This window comes from Chiloscyllium punctatum, chromosome 8 (genome assembly GCF_047496795.1).
Source record: "Chiloscyllium punctatum isolate Juve2018m chromosome 8, sChiPun1.3, whole genome shotgun sequence".
NCBI lineage: Eukaryota > Metazoa > Chordata > Chondrichthyes > Orectolobiformes > Hemiscylliidae > Chiloscyllium > Chiloscyllium punctatum.
The window spans coordinates 61,655,204-61,674,343 of NC_092746.1; the positions used below are offsets into that span (position 1 = coordinate 61,655,204).

The 19,140-nt window shown below is 42.6% G+C and overlaps 1 protein-coding gene across 1 annotated transcript in view; it reads right to left on the reverse strand.

Annotated features, from left to right (window-relative positions):
* The window catches only part of LOC140480594 (contactin-associated protein-like 2), a 2,042,618-nt gene that overhangs the window by 338,620 nt on the left and 1,684,858 nt on the right, over nucleotides 1–19,140 (reverse strand). The gene's annotated exons all lie outside the window — the stretch shown is intronic.

Sequence of the window (19,140 nt, forward strand, 5' to 3'; positions counted from 1 at the left end):
TTTGAATACACTGTATAGGTGATTTTCCTCTGCTCTGCATAGTTCCTCTGTGCTGCAGTGTGTGGGGCCTTGTTGAAATAATGTTCTAATGTTGCTTCGTTTGTGGATGTTGGGATGATTGCTTCTGTAGTTCAGTATTTAGTCCATATGTGTTGTTTTCCTGTAGATGCTGGTTTGAAGTTCTCCATTGGCTGTTCACTCTACTGTGACATCTAGGAATTGCAGTTTGTTGTTGTTTTCCTCCTCTTTAGTGAATTCTATGCCAGTAAGGGTATTATTGATGAGAGAATAATGTGAGTCAATGCATTTCTGCTCGCAGACACTATTGGGACATGGTGGGGGAGGGATCTCTTGTCAAAAGGCTTGCAGTGGCCATGTTAGACTTAATTCCAACACTTGAAGTTAACCCTGCCTGTGTATCTCCTCCCACACACCTTTCCATGACTCCCAACCTCCACCATCACTGCCACCATTGGCCTGTAGCCAAAGGTGGAGGCTGCACCATCAGCAGCCATCAACTCTGCTATGATGCTGCCATTCAGTAGAGGTGCTGACCTCTGCCTTTGAGTGGCTGGCAACTCTCAGTAGGCAGGTTATCTGCCCCCCTCCCCAAATCCTTGAGCTGGGAGTTGACCAACCACTGTCGAGTGAAGCGCTTTCCCCAGAAGAGGCAAGGTGCACGTCCTGCTGACTCTCCACCCAGTATGTGAGACTCTCATCACCTCCATTAAATCCAGCTCCAAATGTCTGGTCCTCCTGTTCATTGTGATATTTCAGGGGAAAACCAGGGAGAGCACAAAAGAAAGCATTCAACTGGTCACCTGGGGTAAATCAGGTCTTAAATGATCATTTTCTTTTGAACTGATAGAAAACAAATCTTAATGGAATACAAAATGGATAAGTGTGAGATCATGTACTTTGGTAGGAATAAAAGAGGCATGGACTAATTTTTTAAATGGGGTGGAAATTCAGAAATCTGAAGTGCAAAGAGACTTGGGAATCCTAGTCCAGGTCTCTCTCAAGGTAAATTTGCAGGTTGAGTCAGTAGTTAGGGAGACAAATACATTGTTGATATTTATCTCGAAAGGACTAGAATATAAAAGCAGGGACATTCTTCTGAGGATTTATAAAGCTCTGGTCAAACCACAATTAGAGTATTGTGCACAGCTTTGGTCCCATACCTCAGGAACAATGTACTGGCCCTGGAGCACATCCAGAGGAAGTTCATGAAAATGGTCCCAGGAATTAAAAGCTTAATAAATGAGGAACATTTAACGACTCTGGTTCCATACTCGATGGAGTTCAGAAGGATGAGGGTAGATCTAATTGAAGCTTACAGAATGCTGAATGGCCTGGACAAAGTGGATATTGGGAAGCTGTTTCCATTGGAAGGAGAGAGTAAGACCTGAGGGCACAGCCTTAGAGTAAAGGGAATTCCCTTTAGAACAGAGATAAGGAGAAATTTCTTCAGCCAGAGAGTGGTGAATCTGTGGAATTCACTGCCACAGAAGGCTGTGGAGGCCAAGTCATTGAGTATATTTAAGAGTGAGATAGATAGATTCTTGAGAATCCAGGGGATCAAGGGTTACAGGGAAACAAGTAGGAGAATGGGATTAAGAAACTTATCAACCATGATTGAATGGCGGAGCAGATTCGATGGGCAAGTTTCTGCTCCTTTGTCTTACGGTCTTATGAAATCCAAATTGATAGAACCCTTCCTACCAATTTGGCTCAGAGATGGCTCCTAATGAATAAATTCATAAAATCAAAAGAATTAGGAGCATTTTACTCTTTGGACTAAGTTTGCTTGCATTGAACAAAACCTGTAGGAAATCCCTATTTTGATTTGAAACCTGGCATGCTTTGAATGTATAATTGATTTGTTATCAGTTTAGCAACATTCAATTTTCAAACATTACATTTCAAAGTGATCAAGTCATCTTTCAACCAAACTTATTTCATTTCAGTTTATTGTGTCCAGAAACTTGCGAGACCCTCCCCATTTGCCAAGTTCACTTGCCTCAGCAAGTAACCTCCTGTTGCATTCAAAATTGATAGTAATTAAAATTTATATCCTTAGACTAACTGACTACCCTTAACAAGGCTCCAAATCAGAGACAGAACAATATTCTATACATTATAAAGTATACAAACATATAAAATGAGAGGAAAATAGGCCATTTAGCCCCTTGAGCCTGTTCCGCCAAACACTGATCATGTTCTTATTGTGACCTTAACTCCAACCTCTCCCCCGATACCATTTGACTCCCTTGTTCATCAAGAATCTATCTGTTTGCCTTAAAAACATTCAATGACCCTGCCTCCTCCACTCTCCAGGGAGGAGTATTCCAAACACTTATATTTCTCAGAGAGGAAAATGTCCCATTCATCTCTCTTACTTTTAAAACAACGTCCCTTAGTGCTAATCTATTGCAAAAGGGGAAATATTCTTTTGACACCCATCTGGCCAAGTTCTCTCAAGATCATATTTGTTTCAATCGCATTCCTGGTGATTCTTTTAACTCCAATGGATACAAATCAAAGGCCTCTTGCAATAGTGGGTAAACTCCTGGTGGATACTGTACACAAAGATTCACAACACCAGGCTAGCTTAGGCTTTACATTTAATGTTGCTTAACGACAATATTTGCTGAATTACAGGTGATTCACATATGCAAGTAGAATACAAATTACTTTAGTGATATGGAACTGAAATGACCGAAACAGAAAAGTGCAACTTGAATGCAAATTTTCAATCAAGCTAATGGTCAAACTGTACTCTGTTGGCCTGAATGTAAGAATTGGGCTTCTAGTTTTAATTAATCAGTCATCAAAAAAAAACACACCAATATTACATTTGTGGTCAAGTGCCAATTTTACGAGGGTCTTTCTCTGTGATGTCAAGTGGGTTTTCTTGCACTTCTGGTCCAAATTTACCTCATTAACTACCTACCACACCCCTATGGCATACCTTACACCCGATACTAGCCTGATTCTCCCACTCACCAATGCCAGAGATTCTAGCCACTGGGGCACCTACCATCACGAGCATTGGTGCCTTAAAAAGTCACTGTGAGGGAATGCTGGTAGTCAGAAACTGTCCTACAGTGACCTGATATTTGTCTCAGCGATATCTAACAATGTGAAACTGGCAATTTACTTTCAGTGCCTTCAGGGACCTTGGAGTGGTCAGAAGAGATCAGTCCTCTTCCCCTTGAATCAGCAGAGAAAACCATGACACCAGATCTGAGGTCAGGTCTGAGATCACTTCCTGGGTCAGTGCAGTCTCCACAATCCACAGGAATGCACAGTAATGAAGGAAGATCAATTACCTTTTCTGCTCCACCAGGGTCAGTACCAGCCTGCTAGCTCATACACGTTCTATCTCAGCTATTGCACTGACCTCCCTACAAGGGTCATGCTCTATGACTGTCACTTACTGTATGTAACATCCAACTTCAGTTCTCCTTACCCATCCAATCCACCCAACCTATGAACCCTGCGTGGCATTTGCATTGCCTACTCTCTCACTCAGGACACCTTATCAAATTTGCCCCACCTACTTCAGCACTCACAGTACTACCCACTTTCACTGCACTCAGTGCCCACACTGTCTAATTACAAGAGCCCCCAAAAGGTTGGAAGAGCCAATAAGGGTGATTGAGTGTCTGACATTTGGCTCCTTACTCCCTATGAGGACAGAACCCTGGCCTAATGCTACTCATTGCATACTACTTCTAAATCTTGGCTGAAATACCTTCTCTCTTTTGTGTGTTGCAGGTATCAACAGAATGCCCACTGTCTCATGGAACAGGTGTGCCAGCTGCAAGAAATGGCTTTCAGTGCCTCGGAGCAATAGATCTCCGAGGCCTCAGAGGAAGCACCATCTTGGCTTCCTGCCCAACACCCACTCACCCTTCACACACCCCAACCAACCCCCACCAACTCAGATACTGACATCCCTGTGGGAAAATTGAAATTGGGAGTGCCAGCTGGAGACCACTCCACAGAAGGAGAATAACTGGTACTTGGAGTACTTCTGGAGACCAAGCTTCTATTGAGCCCATCAGCAGGTGAGGGCAGCATAGTGCCAGCAATCAGGGACTTTGTACACATGAACAGGCAGGAACAGGAGCCACAAACAGATAAGTGCAAGGGGTCTGGGACCTTGACCTTACTTCCCATACCCCTTCCTCACAACAATACAAAGTAGAGCCAGTCGGCACACAGCTGGAAGAGGAATTAAACAGAGACCCATCAAAAGTCTCCTTTCGGAACACTCCAGGGCTTTCCAACTCCACAATGCTCACCACCCTTTGACTTGTGGGGCTCAAGCAAAGGTAGGTACTCTTGCTTCTAGCAAGGTCACACACAGCAGTCTGGGCCTTCCAGATCACCCATCCTGACCTCCAAGGTCAATAGGCAACATTGTAGGGCAAGCTTTCCACCCCAGCTATGGAACCCCAAACTGTACTGAGATATAATGGGAGGGCAAGGAAAAAGAAAATCACTGGAGGGAACATTGGTAGCATAGGTGGTGATATTGCACGATATATTAAAGCTCACATTTGTTAAAAAAATGTATATATGGCCTGTTTCATATACAGTAGTCTTTTTACTTGACTCTTTGTGTGCCACTACTGCAACTGTCATACAAGGAAGCCAGCTATCTTGTTCCACACATGATGTACCATGGGCAAATGTCTGAATTCGTTAAGTTGCTGCACCACATGCAAGCAACTACATCACTGGAGGGCAGTCCTGAAACTGAGCACCATTTCCCTAGGTGGACACACCTTGCTAATGCATCATAGGCCTCTATGTGCAAAGCAAAGATGTCTTGCATGAAATGGTCAGCCATGTTTGGGTCAGCTGGGTGCAGTGCACACAGCAAGCCAATGTACAAAGACTACCCAGGATTGGGAACTGCAGGTGTTTTTCCTACAAAGCCTATGGGTCTATGTATGTATGATAATGTTGCTCTTCGGGGTTTGCATCATTTAGGTTTAGCATGTCTTCACTAAGAGGCAAGGCAAGGCAAAGCAGGGAAGTTGGTTTAGCACTAGAAGAGCAGATGAATACTTTAAGATGCAGCCTAGTTCTGTTGTGAGTTGGGTGCATGCCCCTGCACAAAGTGTTCTTGCAATCTTAGTTGCCAGTGTGCCCCAAAGAACAGCTTGAAAGTGCTGAAAAGTGGAACAGGGAGGTTCCACGAGGGACCTGAGAGGCTGGTAGGTTTGAAAGGTGGCGTTTATGAACAAAGGCTTAATGCAGTTGCTGCCCATTGACTGTAATATCAGAAGACAGTAAGAGCAGAATTAGGCCATTCAGCCCATTGAGTTTGTTTTGCCATTCAATCATGGCTGATAGGTTTCTCAACCCCATACCCCTTCATCCCCTTATCAATCAAAAATCTATCTCTTTCTTAAAGACACTCAATGACTTGGCCTCCACAGCCTTTTGTGACAATAAGTTCCACAGATTCACCACCCTCTGACAGAAGATATTTCTCCTCATCTCAGTTTTAAAGGGTCATCCCTTCCCTCTGACAATGTGCCCTTGATCCTAGTCTCTCCTACTAGTGGAAATATCTTCTCCATGTCCACCCCCTCCTGGCCTCTCAGTATTCTGTAACTTTCAGTCAGATTTCCCCTCATCCTTCTAAACACCATTGTATACAGACCCAGAATCCCCAATTGTTCCTCCTATGACAAGTCCTTCATCCCTGGGATCATCCTCATAAACCTCCCTTGGACCCCTTCCAATGCTAACACATCCCGCCTTATATATAGCGCCCCAAACTGCTCACAAGACTCCAATTGTGGTCTGACCAGAGCCTTATACAGCCTCAGCAGTAGACCTCTGCTCTCATATCTCATATCTCTGCCCTCTTGAAATGATTGATAACATTGCATTTGCCTTCCTAGCTGAAAACTGGATCTGCATATTAACTAAAGAGAATCCTGAACTAGGACTCCTACGTCCCTTTGTGCTTCAGATTTCTGAAGCCTTTCTCCCTTAAAGAAAATTCGTCCTACCAAAGTTTCTCATGCTTTCTCATATTTTTCCACATTGTATTCCATCTGCCACTACCTTGCCTGCTCTCCGAGCTGGTCTAAGTTCTTCCAACTTCCTCAACATTACCTGTGCCTCCACCTATCTTCGGGTCATCTGCAAACTTAGCAACAATGCCTTCAGCATCTTTGTTCAAATTGTTAATGTCTAACTTATTGTGAGACATTGTTGTTGGGTGTCCAAAATAGAGGTCTGGAGGAGCAAACAGTGAGTTGGAGTCACCAAATATCTGCTTTGACTTTCTTGCTGAGAATTTTTGACATCTAGTTTGTTTGCAGTGGGTGGTAAAATAGGAGGCTGCATATTAATGGGGCAGGATTTGCAATTAATGAGTAACAACAAGACATAATCCCCATTCACCGGCAACTCACTGCTGCCTATGGAGAAACTCATCTTGATGCCCAAAATTCTGTTGATTAATATAACTAGTTCCTCCCAATATCGAGATAAGTTTTGTTGGACCTTTCCCAGGTGTTTCACCATAGCCCACATTGCACAGAGCCTGATAAAATTCTGCCCTATAGGTTAAACTAATCTCCCTATTAAAATGGACCATTCTTATCAAGTAAATACAAATATGTCAGCTGTAAAGTGTTTGCTGCAAAGTTAAAAGGAACCTCATGTTGGCTAGTGGGTACCTACATCTCAGGCACAAGCTACTGTCCACAGACATTGGCATCTGACATGTGCCGCCCCCTTGCGAACCTTATGGTACATTTCCAATCCACTAACAGAACGCTTCCGCACTGGAGTGCTGCACCTTGTGCTATAATGACAACTAAATTGGAATGTTGAAGTAAGGACGCCATGTGCTTAGGGACGTGGACCTGACTCTTGGACTGGATCTGGCTGCATCTCTGGGCTCTTTGCTTGCTCTCTTGTGCTCATGGTGATCCCACCTTGTTGCCTACAACATCCCTACCTTGCTTTGCCTTTGTGCACTTCACCTCTCAGTCAGTGCCAGAGGGTCATATTATTTCTGTATTGCCATGCTCTTTAGCAGAGACACAAAGGCAGGTGTTTTGACATGGTGTCAGCAGGCCTCAGCCATGTCAATGACCTTTGCTTAGGATGTCTCAGTACAGCAAGTCAAGGGCAGCCTCCGATATTATTTCACAGGCTTGGGCACAGTCCGCTTAAGTGTGAGAAAACATAGGGCTGAAATTGGATGTGAGGGACACGATAGGGACAGGATAGATAGTTTGGTAAAATGACATGAGAAAACCTGCCAGATTTTACAGTAGAAATCTCTTCAAAACATTCAATGCAACTTGCACTTAGCCAATAAATGTAAGATTTATCCCAATGTCTCCAGTTCACAAACAATCTATCATCTTTATGGAAAAAAGGATTAAAAATTAAATTAAAATGTTACCATAATCGTAGATATGATTATTCTGTTTCCTTGATTTCTAAATATGGTTTCAGTCTTGCAAGCATGCTCTTTTAGAATTAAACACTTAAGTGGCTGGAATACAAACAAAAAAAAACTTGACTCATTGCACAGAAACAAAGGGCAAAATAGAAATTGTTCCAAATAAGTTTGCAAACAAGATATGATTGTGGGTTGTCATTTCATATTTCAAGTATTGTACAGGCCAAGAAGTACTCTCAATTGTATTAACATTTTTGAAATAAAAACTTTAAGCACACAATATCATCGCAGTCCAGTACCTACAATCTACCTTCTTGTGAAATATATGCACTCCATTTCTGGCTTCAGGTGAACCCATTGCCTATAAAACACAGACTGAATCTTAAATAAATGCTACTGTGATAAAGTGATTACTCTCCTAATGATCGGTAATGAGCTGGAAGCTTTGCTGACATAACTTAATTAAAGCCCAGGTTTAATACTTGAAGTGCTGAGCTACTTTTATGGCTTTAAAATACAAATTCTTCTTGCCATAAAACATCTGCAAAAATGTTTTTTTTTCCCTAATAGCTGAATATATAAAGTAGAAGTGAAAAATGTGAAAAGCTTGGTGTTAATTTTATTCTCAGTATTTTCCCCAAAAACTGAAATTCACTTTGCTATGCATCATTTTTGCGTATAGACTTCGATTACAATCACGAAAACATAAATAATAAAAGCAATTTACTGTGAATGCTGAAATCTGAAACCAAAAGAGAAAATGCTGGAAAATCTCAGCAGGTCTGGCAGCAACTGTAAGGAGAGAAAAGAGCTGATGTTTCGAGTCTAACTGACCCTTTGTCAAATCAAAGGTGTAGCAATGGGTATGCACATGGGTCCTAGCTATGCCTGCCTTTTCATGGGGTGTGTGGAACATTTCTTGTTCCAGGCCTACCCGGGTCCCCTCCCACAACTGCTTTATCGGTACATCGATGACTATTTCGGTGTGGCTTCATGCTCTTGTCCTGACCTGGAATTAAAAAACACGAAAATATAAATAGTAGTTTGAAGCTGCATTAAAATATTTTGATGCAGCTGGTTTGTTAAGATTAGGTTAGATTCCCTGCAGTATGGAAACAGGCCATTTTGCTCAACAAGTCCATGCCAACCCTCTAAAGAGTAACCCACCTTTAACTAATGCACCTAACACTATGGGCAATTTAGCATGGCCAATTCACCTAACCTGCACATTGTTGGAGTTTGGGAAGAAACCCACGGGGAGACTGTGCAAACTCTGCACAGACAGTCACCTGAGGCTGGAATCAAACCCAAGGCCCTGGTGCTGTGAGCTAGCAGTGTTAACCACTGTGCCACTGTGCCATCCCAAGAAGTTGCCTTCTTCTCAAGTCACAAGAGACAAATGGCAAAGGCCATTTGGTTCATCTCAGCACCTGCTGACCCGATCACCTAATTAAATCTGGGGCGAATGTGGAGTTTATAACTCCCCTACTTGTTTTGAAGCAATACCCAAGATGTTTTTTTTCACAAAGGGATTTCTTTTAAACGTCAGTCTTAAATTTAATTTATTGGGTTTCATGTTTGAGAGTTTTTATTATTCGCCTGCTTGGCTGCAGGTGAGTCAGAAACATTAAAAGTGTGATCTTGTGGGTAACTGTGGCCTTATGGTGAAAAGCTGAAGCATGATAGTAAATTATGGTAACTTTACACAAAAACACCACATCAACTTGCTTTGAAAGGAAGAAGGAAAACTGGACTGCTAGTTGAGGTGAATGGCTTCTACTGAATGTTATTCGACTTCTGTGGTTGCAAAAAGGGATAAAATATCACTAATAAGAGGAACCATGGACACAGATCTCTCTGTTGGCACAACTCTTGGACAAATGACCTCATAACTGTGAAGATCTTGTGCAAGGGTGCATGACATCGAGCACTCTAGAAGACTAGAAGAAACATATTGAAGAAGGCACACTGAGACATCAACGTGTGACAACTCGAGCCTGACCATTATGAAGAGAAGATACTAAATAAAGACTGAAAGAACTGCAGATGCTGCAAATCAGAAACAAATTCAGAAGTTGCTGGAAAAGCTCAGCAGGTCTGGAGCATCTGTAAAGAGAAATCAGAGTTAACATTTCAGGTGCGGTGGCATGGAGATGCTATCACGCCGAATCTTCAGAAACAGGAAGGGCTGCATTTTAACACAGCTTGGCAGGCTACAAGCAGGTTGGGATACAAACATCACATCTTGTCACTCCTCTTGAAATTGGCCAAGGCATCAGCATACCTCTTCTAGTTTCCTAACCAATGAGAGAAAAATACCTGGTGTGATGTTGATCTGCACCTCACTGAAATCTCAGGATCTGAAGCCATCTTGTAAAATATCAATTCTACAAATACCATGAATGAGAGAGCAATGTACTGATGGACTCCCACCATCCTCACATCCCTGGTTCTTGAAGATCATACTGATGGCTATAAAAGCCTACAGTTCAATATTGTTCTCTGTGAACAGCTGAAAGTATATGTTCATGATTGCAAGTGACGAAGGATGTGAAAATAAACATATTCATGGCAAACTTGCCACACTGACACAAAAGACTCACTGACCATATTAGGGCAGGAAAGTTAAGTATCCCATTTGCATAACTTTGACTTCTGCACTTCTTTTTGTAAAACATTCTTCAGACCAACACACCTTGCACCACCATCCATTCCTCCCTCTCTCCTGAGGCAAGTCTTCAAATCTCCACCGAAACAGCTTCTGTCATTAACTTTACCTTATTGGCATCTCACGTTGTCCATCACAGCTACGCTCCATAAATGTTGACATTCCATACTCTCATGACATTTTAATTTTAGACACTTGGCTTTGATCTTTCTCCAGTTCTGGATGAGAATGCAACACACTAGGCATTGGTAGAATACTGGGGTGCATGTCCCAATTTCTTATTTGCTACTGTAATCGTTGGAGGAGAAGACTCACTCGACATCATTAGAGTGTCAGGATGCAAGACCAGTGGAGGTGGAGAGATGGGGATTTCCCAGAATTGGATATCACATAGAGTTATAGAGTCATAGGGACGTACAGCATGGAAACAGACCCTTTGGTCCAACTCATCCATGCTGACCAGATATCCCAATTCAAACTAGTCCCACCTGCCAGCACCCGACCCATATCCCTCCAAACCCTTCCTATTCATATACCCATCCAGATGCCTTTTAAGTGTTGCAATCATACCAGGCTCCACCACTTCCTATGGCAGCTCATTCCATACACCACCCTCTGCATGAAATAATTGCCACTTAGGTCTCTTTTATATCTTTCCCCTCTCAGCCTAAACCTATGCCCTCTAGTTCTGGACTCCCCCACCCCAGGGAAGAGACTTTGTCTATTTATCCTATCCATGTCCCTTATGATTTTATAAACCTCAATATGGTCACCCCTCAGCCTCTGACTCTCCAGGGAAAAAAGCGCTAGCCTATTCAACCTCGCCCTGTAGCTCAAGTGGTCAAAACCTGGCAACATCCTTGTAAATCTTTTCTGAAACCTTTCAAGTTTCACAACATCTTTCTGATAGGAAGGAGACCAGAATTGCATGCAATATTCCAAAAGTGGCCGAACCAATGTCCTGTACAGCTGCAACATGACCTCCCAACTCCTGTATTCAATACTCTGACCAATAAAGGAAAGCATACCAAATGCCTTCTTCACTATCCTATCTACCTGCGGCTTCACTTTCAAGGAGCTATGAACCTGCACTCCAAGGTCTCTTTGTTCAGCAACACTCCCTCGGACCTTACCATTAAGTGTATAAGTTCTGCTAAGATTTGCTTTCATAAAATGCAGCACCTCACATTGATTTAAATTAAGCTCCATCTGCTACTTCTCAGCCTATTGGCCTATCTGGTCCAGATCCTGTTGTAATCTGAGGTAACCTTTTTTGCTGTCCACTATACCTCCAATTTTGGTGTCACCTGCAAACTTACTAACTGTACCTCTTATGCTCACATCACACATAACAGTCACTCTTACTGACATCTTAACAGTAGCTTTTGAAATATGACAGCTGAAAATGTGTTGCTGGAAAAGCGCAGCAGGTCAGGCAGCGTCCAAGGAACAGGAGAATCGACGTTTCAGGCATAAGCCCTTCTTCAGGAATGCCTGAAACGTCGATTCTCCTGTTCCTTGGATGCTGCCTGACCTGCTGCGCTTTTCCAGCAACACATTTTCAGCTCTGATCTCCAGCATCTGCAGTCATCACTTTCTCCTCCTTTGAAATATGACAATCTCCTTAATTGTGACTACAAGCTTTTTCAACTCAACAGCTCTAATTTATGCCTTTCACCTCCATCAGGCCCTTTACGCATCACAGAGGAGCTGCTGAATGAAGATAAAGACTTTTCTCAGGAGATCACTCATCATGCAAAATGTCCACATATTCTAAAGCATACACTTTGTTGGGGCAACCAAGACAGGTTTTTGGGTTATTAGTTAGTGAGCCACACATCAGATTTGAGCAGCATCAGTTAATGAAGACAGAGACTGTCGCGGACAGAAGGCATAGAAGCCTCGAAGCTCTGCCAACTGGGTGCAGATAAAATATCAAGATATAGCATGATCTTCTTAACAACATTGAGATACTTAGAATCAACATGGTAAACTCAGAAACTGTTGCCATTGTCATCAAGCACAAATACTTTTCACCTTCTTCTTGGTAAAACAATTAAGCTGTCCTTTGATCTTTAGCACGTAAACCACTCAGGCTAATTGCAAGCAGACTGCAGAGCAGTCCACATGATACCCTTCATTTCCCCAAAATGTAAAGCTCAGTCACAAAACATAATAACCTTAAAAACCTCATGATGATAACCATGAATGGATTCGTACACTTTGCATGGGCAGCTGAGAGAAGGTACATCCAGAGTCAGGTGCAATCCATTTCAGTGTATGCCACTGGAAATTTAGTGAACTGTGGGAACTCAGTGCACAATGGATGAGGTGTCATTTTCATGAGCTCAGAATTTGTAAGATCTTTTTCAGGGTTTATCATTTGTAAGACTATATTTTCCAGCTTCAGAGCAGAGCAGAGAGAAGCCTGAGGGAACTGCCGACAGGAAAAACAAAGGGTGACATTACAGGAAGTGGTGTGTTGATTGGTTCATGATTTTTAAAAAGTGTGATTTTTGGAAGAAGGGCTTAACTGAGAAACAACAGGAGGAAGTGAAAGTCAGAGCCAATATAATAAAGGAATATGAAGAAGCAAAGTAGGGCAAAGGAGGTACAGTTAGTGTAGGTGTTATGCACCAGACTAAAGCTCCTCCAAACCTTTAAAGGAGATAGCCTAGACTCTAACTTACATCTTATTCAAAGGCATAGATAAGGCGCTGCATTCCAGGTGTGGTTTGATTGATTAAACTATGAAGTTTTAAGCAAAACATACTTTATTCTTACTCCACAGTTAAAATATAAACAAAAAAAAGAAGCAGCCCCACCACAAAGTCACAGCAATGTACAGCATGGAAAGAGACCCTTTGGTCCAACTCATCCTCGCTGACCAGATATCCCAACCCATTCTAATCCCACCTGCCTGAACCCGGCCCCTATCTCTCTAATCCCTACCTGCTCATATACCTATTCAGATGCCTTTTAAATGTTGCAATTGTACGAGCCTCCACCACTTCCTCTGGCAGCTCATTCCATACACACACCACTTTCAGCATGAAAAAGTTGCCCCTTAAGTCCCTTCCCTTTTCAATCTTCCCCCTCTCATCCTAACCCCCCACCGCCCTCCCCTCACCCCCCCCCAACCGTAAACTTTTCTGAATACCACCACCCCAGGGAAAAATACCTTGTCTATTTACCCTATCCATGCCCCTCAAGATTTTATAAACCTCTGTAATGTCACCCATCAGCCTTACACTGTAGAGAAAAAAATCTTTCCCTATAACGAAACTCTCCAACCCTGACAACATCCTTGTAAATATTTTCTGTACCCAATCACATTTAAATAATTCTCATAGACAGCTGAATGAACAACCAGTAAATGAAAAATACCAAATTCAAATCATCATTTCAAGATTCTGTATTGAACAAATATTTAACCATATATTTGAGGTGAAAGTAAAAGTTTAAGCATTATTTAAAAAAAAGTTGAACAAATATAGTCATTAATTTTCATTGTGACATTTAGCAACATTCCACAAACATCAAATGATTTTTTAAGGTCAGATCTGCTGTTTAGTGATAATCATTATTCGATTACATCTGATTGAACAAAGTTTAACATTTCTGGGGTTTCTAACAGAGAAACAGCAATGTTCTCACCACATCAAACAGAATACGATGATTGCTCCAGCTCTGTGAAGGCAATGTGAAGCCTGTGAAGGAACGATGAGTGATTTTGAATTTAGAATTCCCATGTTAACCCGTCTTTGTTCTATTTGTCTGGTCAGTTTCAGAGTTAATGATTGTGAACACAGTCAGTTTACTGGCAATAATTTCCATAAAATCTGGGTCATATAATTTTCATTTACACCAAGTGTGCCCAATATTTCACTCAGAGCACAAAGGGATTTGTTGTATGAGTGTGTAAGAATCTGAAAGGGTTAGTGCTGAGGAGTGACTTAAGCACTGCCCAACATGATGATGTTACATGGACATGGAGAGAGAATAGCTCAGAATCCTGAGGAGTAGCTCCTAATATTTGGGTTCTTCTTTTGGTCTCTGTGACGATGTCCATCATATGCTTCGAGTGTTTAGTAATGACACACATCAACTCCAGCCTCCCAGATTACTTTGATTCGCTACAATTCACTGACTATCACAAGAAGTTCAAGGCAGACGCCATTTCCCTGGCTCTGGAACATCTGGATGACATGGATACATATTCCAAAATCCCATTCATGGACTTTATCACTGCCCTTAACGCCATAATTTCAACAAAATTCGTCTCCAAACTCTAAGACCTGGAACACTGTTCTACCCTGGATCCTTGACTTCCTGACTGCAATCAGTAAGGATAGGTGACAAGATATCCTCCACAGTAATCCTCAACACCAGTACCCTGCAAGGCTGTGTACTCAGCCCTTTACTATACTCCTCATACACTCACTACTATGTGGCCAAATTTTGGTCTAACTTTGTTTACAAATTTGCTGATGACACCATTGTAGTGGGTCGGATCTCAAACAATAAGTCTTTCTTCCATTGTCTACACTTCCTGCTTGGGAAAACAGTGAACATAATCAATAACCCCTCCCACCCCAGTTATACTCCCTTCCATCCACTCCCATCCGGCATAAGATACAAATGTTTGAAAACACATTCCAACAGATTTAAGAACAGCTTCTTCCCTGCTGTTATCAGATTTCTGAATGGACCACTCATATATTAGAGTTGATCTTTCTCTGCACCTTCTCTGCAGCTGTAACACTATATTTTGCATTTTATTTTGATGTACTTATATAATGTATGATTTACCTAGTTAGCATGCAAGACAATGCTTTTCATTGTACCTCGGTACATGTGACAACAATAAATCAAGTCAAATCAAATATGAACATAACTTATACTTAATTCTTAACATTCAGTGAATGACATCTTGATTAAGAAATTAGATTAGATAAATTTCCTTACCACACTAGATATAGCAGTCCCTATAGACCACTAATCTGAAAGAAGATGGAGGCAGAAAATCTACCGCAGAATGCGCCATAGTACAGAGAGCCTATATAACATAATGGACAGTGATATGATTGCTCAGAGGACAGAACTGGAGATGCGGTTCCTGATAACTTTGTAAACAGATAGGCTATGGAGCACATGGTTTTAGCTGCTTAAAATCTAGTAGCACACATTGGTCTATACTAATTTGTTTGAAAGCTAACAATGCTTAGGCAAGTCAGGTGTGTTCTCTGTACCAGAGGACAATGGACTTTATATTGGAGAAGTCGAAAATTTAACATTTCTATTTCCTCAATAATGCAATCTTTGAACTCTTAATTATGATGATTGGCATTTGTTTTGGGACAAACATTAAACTTTTCAAAAACAAACTAAGAATCTGTTTTCTGGAGACTTGAAGACTCTGTGATATAACATATTTAACAGAACATTCTAGGGATATCTCATAAAAATGATGTTATCTTAAAAATTCATAAATCTCACTACAAGGGTGATTTTATTCTGCATTTCACGTATGAGGAGTGCTACATTTCTGATCTATTATGGCCATTATGCTCTTCCTGAATTCATTTTCAGGAAACTAAAACTGCCACCAGTGACAGGGGATAATGTGAATTGTTGAGTTCAGTTGATAATAAGCCAATTAGATTAGCTGAAATAAATTTCTTTATTTAAATGAACCTGCTCTTATGATTCATGAGACATTAATGGCTGATTTTTTTTTTTGCTAAGTGCAAGCTGCATCAAGTTTTTTGAGGGATTTATCACCAAAAGGTCTAACAAGTTTTCTCATCATGACTTATCAAATTCACCTCCTTTTTGACCTATCTTGCCCCTACAGTATCCGACATATCCAATCCTAGTCCCATTTTACTATACTCCATTCCCGAACAACTCGCCACTCAGCGTCCCTGGCGCTCATACCATCTTTGAAATGCCACTGTTAACCCAAATGAGCACTAGAATTACAAAACGACCCTTCTTAATCAAAAATGTTTCCAGAAGATTTTGGCGAAGGGGAAGTTAGCATCACAATTCTCCCAGAAAGACATGGAGGTCTTGGTCAAGGGATGATGTAGGAGTCCTCTTTGAGGAGCATCAGCAGAGGAGGCCGCAACACCAGAAGCTGGCAGTTTGGACTGAGGTCATCACCCCAGCCAGTGCTGTCTCCAAATTCCAGACGTAGGGCCAGCAAGGCAATCAATGACCTTTTTTGCTCTGCCAGGGTGAGCATCACACTCATGATGTGTCATTCTCACAATTGACTGGAACATCTTCCTTTACCAGCTATCATAGAACATAGAACAATACAGCACAGAACAGGCCCTTCGGCCCACGATGTTGTACCGAACATTTGTCCTAGCTTAAGCACCTATCCATGTACCTATCCAATTGCTGCTTAAAGGTCACCAATGATTCTGACTCTGCCACTCCCACAGGCAGCGCATTCCGTGCCCCTACCACTCTTTGGGTAAAGAACCTACCCCTGACATTCCCCCTATACCTTCCACCCTTCACCTTAAATTTATGTCCCCTTGTAACATTGTTGTACCCGGGGAAAAAGTCTCTGACTGTCTACTCTATCTATTCCCCTGATCATCTTATAAACCTCTATCAAGTCACCCTCATCCTTCGCCGTTCCAATGAGAAAAGGCCTAGCACTCTCAACCTATCCTCGTACGATCTATTCTCCAATCCAGGCAACATCCTGGTAAATCTCCTCTGCACCCTCTCCAAAGCTTCCACATCTTTCCTAAAATGAGGCGACCAGAACTGCACACAGTACTCCAAATGTGGCCTTACCAAGGTCCTATACAGCTGCAACATCACCTCACGACACTTGAATTCAATCCCTCTGCTAATGAATGCTAAAACACCATAGGCCTTCTTACAAGCTCTATCCACCTGAGTGGCAACTTTCAAAGATCTATGAACATAGACCCAAGATCCCTCTGCTCCTCCATCTTACTAAGAACCCAACCGTTAACGCAGTATTGCGCATTCTTATTTGTCCTTCCAAGATGGACAACCTCACACTTGACAGGGTTGAACTCCATCTGCCACTCCTCAGCTCAGCTCTGCATCATATCTAAGTCCCTTTGCAGCCGACAACAGCCCTACTCACTATCCACAACTCCACCAATCTTCATATCATCTGCAAATTTACTGACCCACCCTTCGACTCCCTCTTCCAAGTCATTAATAAAAATTACAAACAGCAGAGGATCCAGAACTGATCCCTGCGGAACTCCACTTGTAACTGGGCTTCAGGCTGAAAATTTACCATCTACCACCACTCTCTGACTTCGACCGGTTAGCCAGTTCTCTATCCAACTGGCCAAACTTCCCACTATCCCATGCCTCCTGACTTTCTGCATAAGCCTACCATGGGGAACCTTATCAAATGCCTTACTAAAATCCATGTACACTACATCCAATGCTCTACCCTCATCCACATGCTTGGTCACCTCCTCAAAGAATTCAATCAGACTTGTAAGGCAAAACTACCCCTCACATATCTGTGCTGGCTGTCCCTAATCAAGCAGTGTCTTTCCAGATACTCATAAATCCTATCCCTCAGTACCCTTTCCATTACTTTGCCTACCACTGAAGTAAGACTAACTGGCCTGTAATTCCCAGGGTTATCCCTGTTCCCTTTTTTGAACAGGGGCACAACATTCGCCACTCTCCAGTCCCCTGGCACCACCCCCATTGACCCCCATTGACAGTGAAGACCCCCATTGACATACCGCCTCCCCCCCCACCAACCCAAAATATTCTGAGACCACTAACACAGCCTGCACTAGCTTTGACAGCTGTACCACTCAATTTCATCTCACTCAGTTCCTCCCTTTCTCTCATTACCCATAATAGACAGCCCATAATAGAGCAAAGTGGGCCAACAGAGGGTCATGCCATTAGACTCCTTATTCCCTCTGAGGAGGGTACCCTGGCCCTCACAGGAGAATACTGGGATCTATCCTGGCAACTGAGTAAGTATCACTCTTTATTCCCTGGAAATCTCACATTAAACCAATTATCAGTATCATTCATTGCATGCCATATCTAACCACTAGCTGCAATGCCTTTTCTCTTTTGTCTTCCAGTCCCCTCCAGCATCTTCACTACCACCACATTGAAACTGCCAGCTTCCTCGGAACACACTTCTTCTACCTTTGAGGGTGACAATTCCGAGGTCTTAGAGGAACCAATGGCAAAGCTGTCTCCTCTCACCCTCACCAGCTAGGAATATGATTCCTTTAGTACATTTGGTTGAGAAAGCATGGGAGCACCAGCTGGTGAGTATCTCGGTTGTAGTAGTTCTGCATCAGCCAAAGAAGATACACCTTAGGCTACTGGCACTCTGAGGGTTCTCAGAGAACAGTTAGCTGCTCAGCGTCAGGTAGGAGAAGACCCTGAGGTGTGGGAAATCCGGGATTTTATCCACATGTACAGAGAAGAACTGGAGCGGCAGACAGGAGTATGTGGGATATCCAGAAGCTGCAGTGGTGCAACAATCATGTGACTGTCTGACTGCCTCCAGAGGTGCTCCTTCCTCACAAGGAGGCTGTGTGGTTCCAGGAAGCACCCAATCAGAGAAGGAAATACACACGGTTCCCTCAGGAGTCTCCACTCAGGATACACCAAAGGTGGTACTGCCACTGACTTCCATTCTGCCTGCTCCATTTGACCCTTCGAAGTTCATGCTGAGAACAGTCCTCTTGCATCTGGCAAGAAGACCTGCAGCATATTTGACTGCGCAGACATAAATAACCCCATGGTTGCCCACCAAACCTCCTGGACCTATGGGCTTTCCTGCTGTTGGGGCTCCCTCCACCCCAGCTGGAACCTGAGACTCCACAAAGATGTACTGGGAGGGAGAGGGCAATTTAGTGGCAAAGGTGACAATGCACTGTCACTTTTAAAATAAATGGCACTGCTTTGACCTTACATTTGGTCGTTTTTCCCTCTTTGTAACCCTGAATGTCCTTCGTGTCATAGAGTA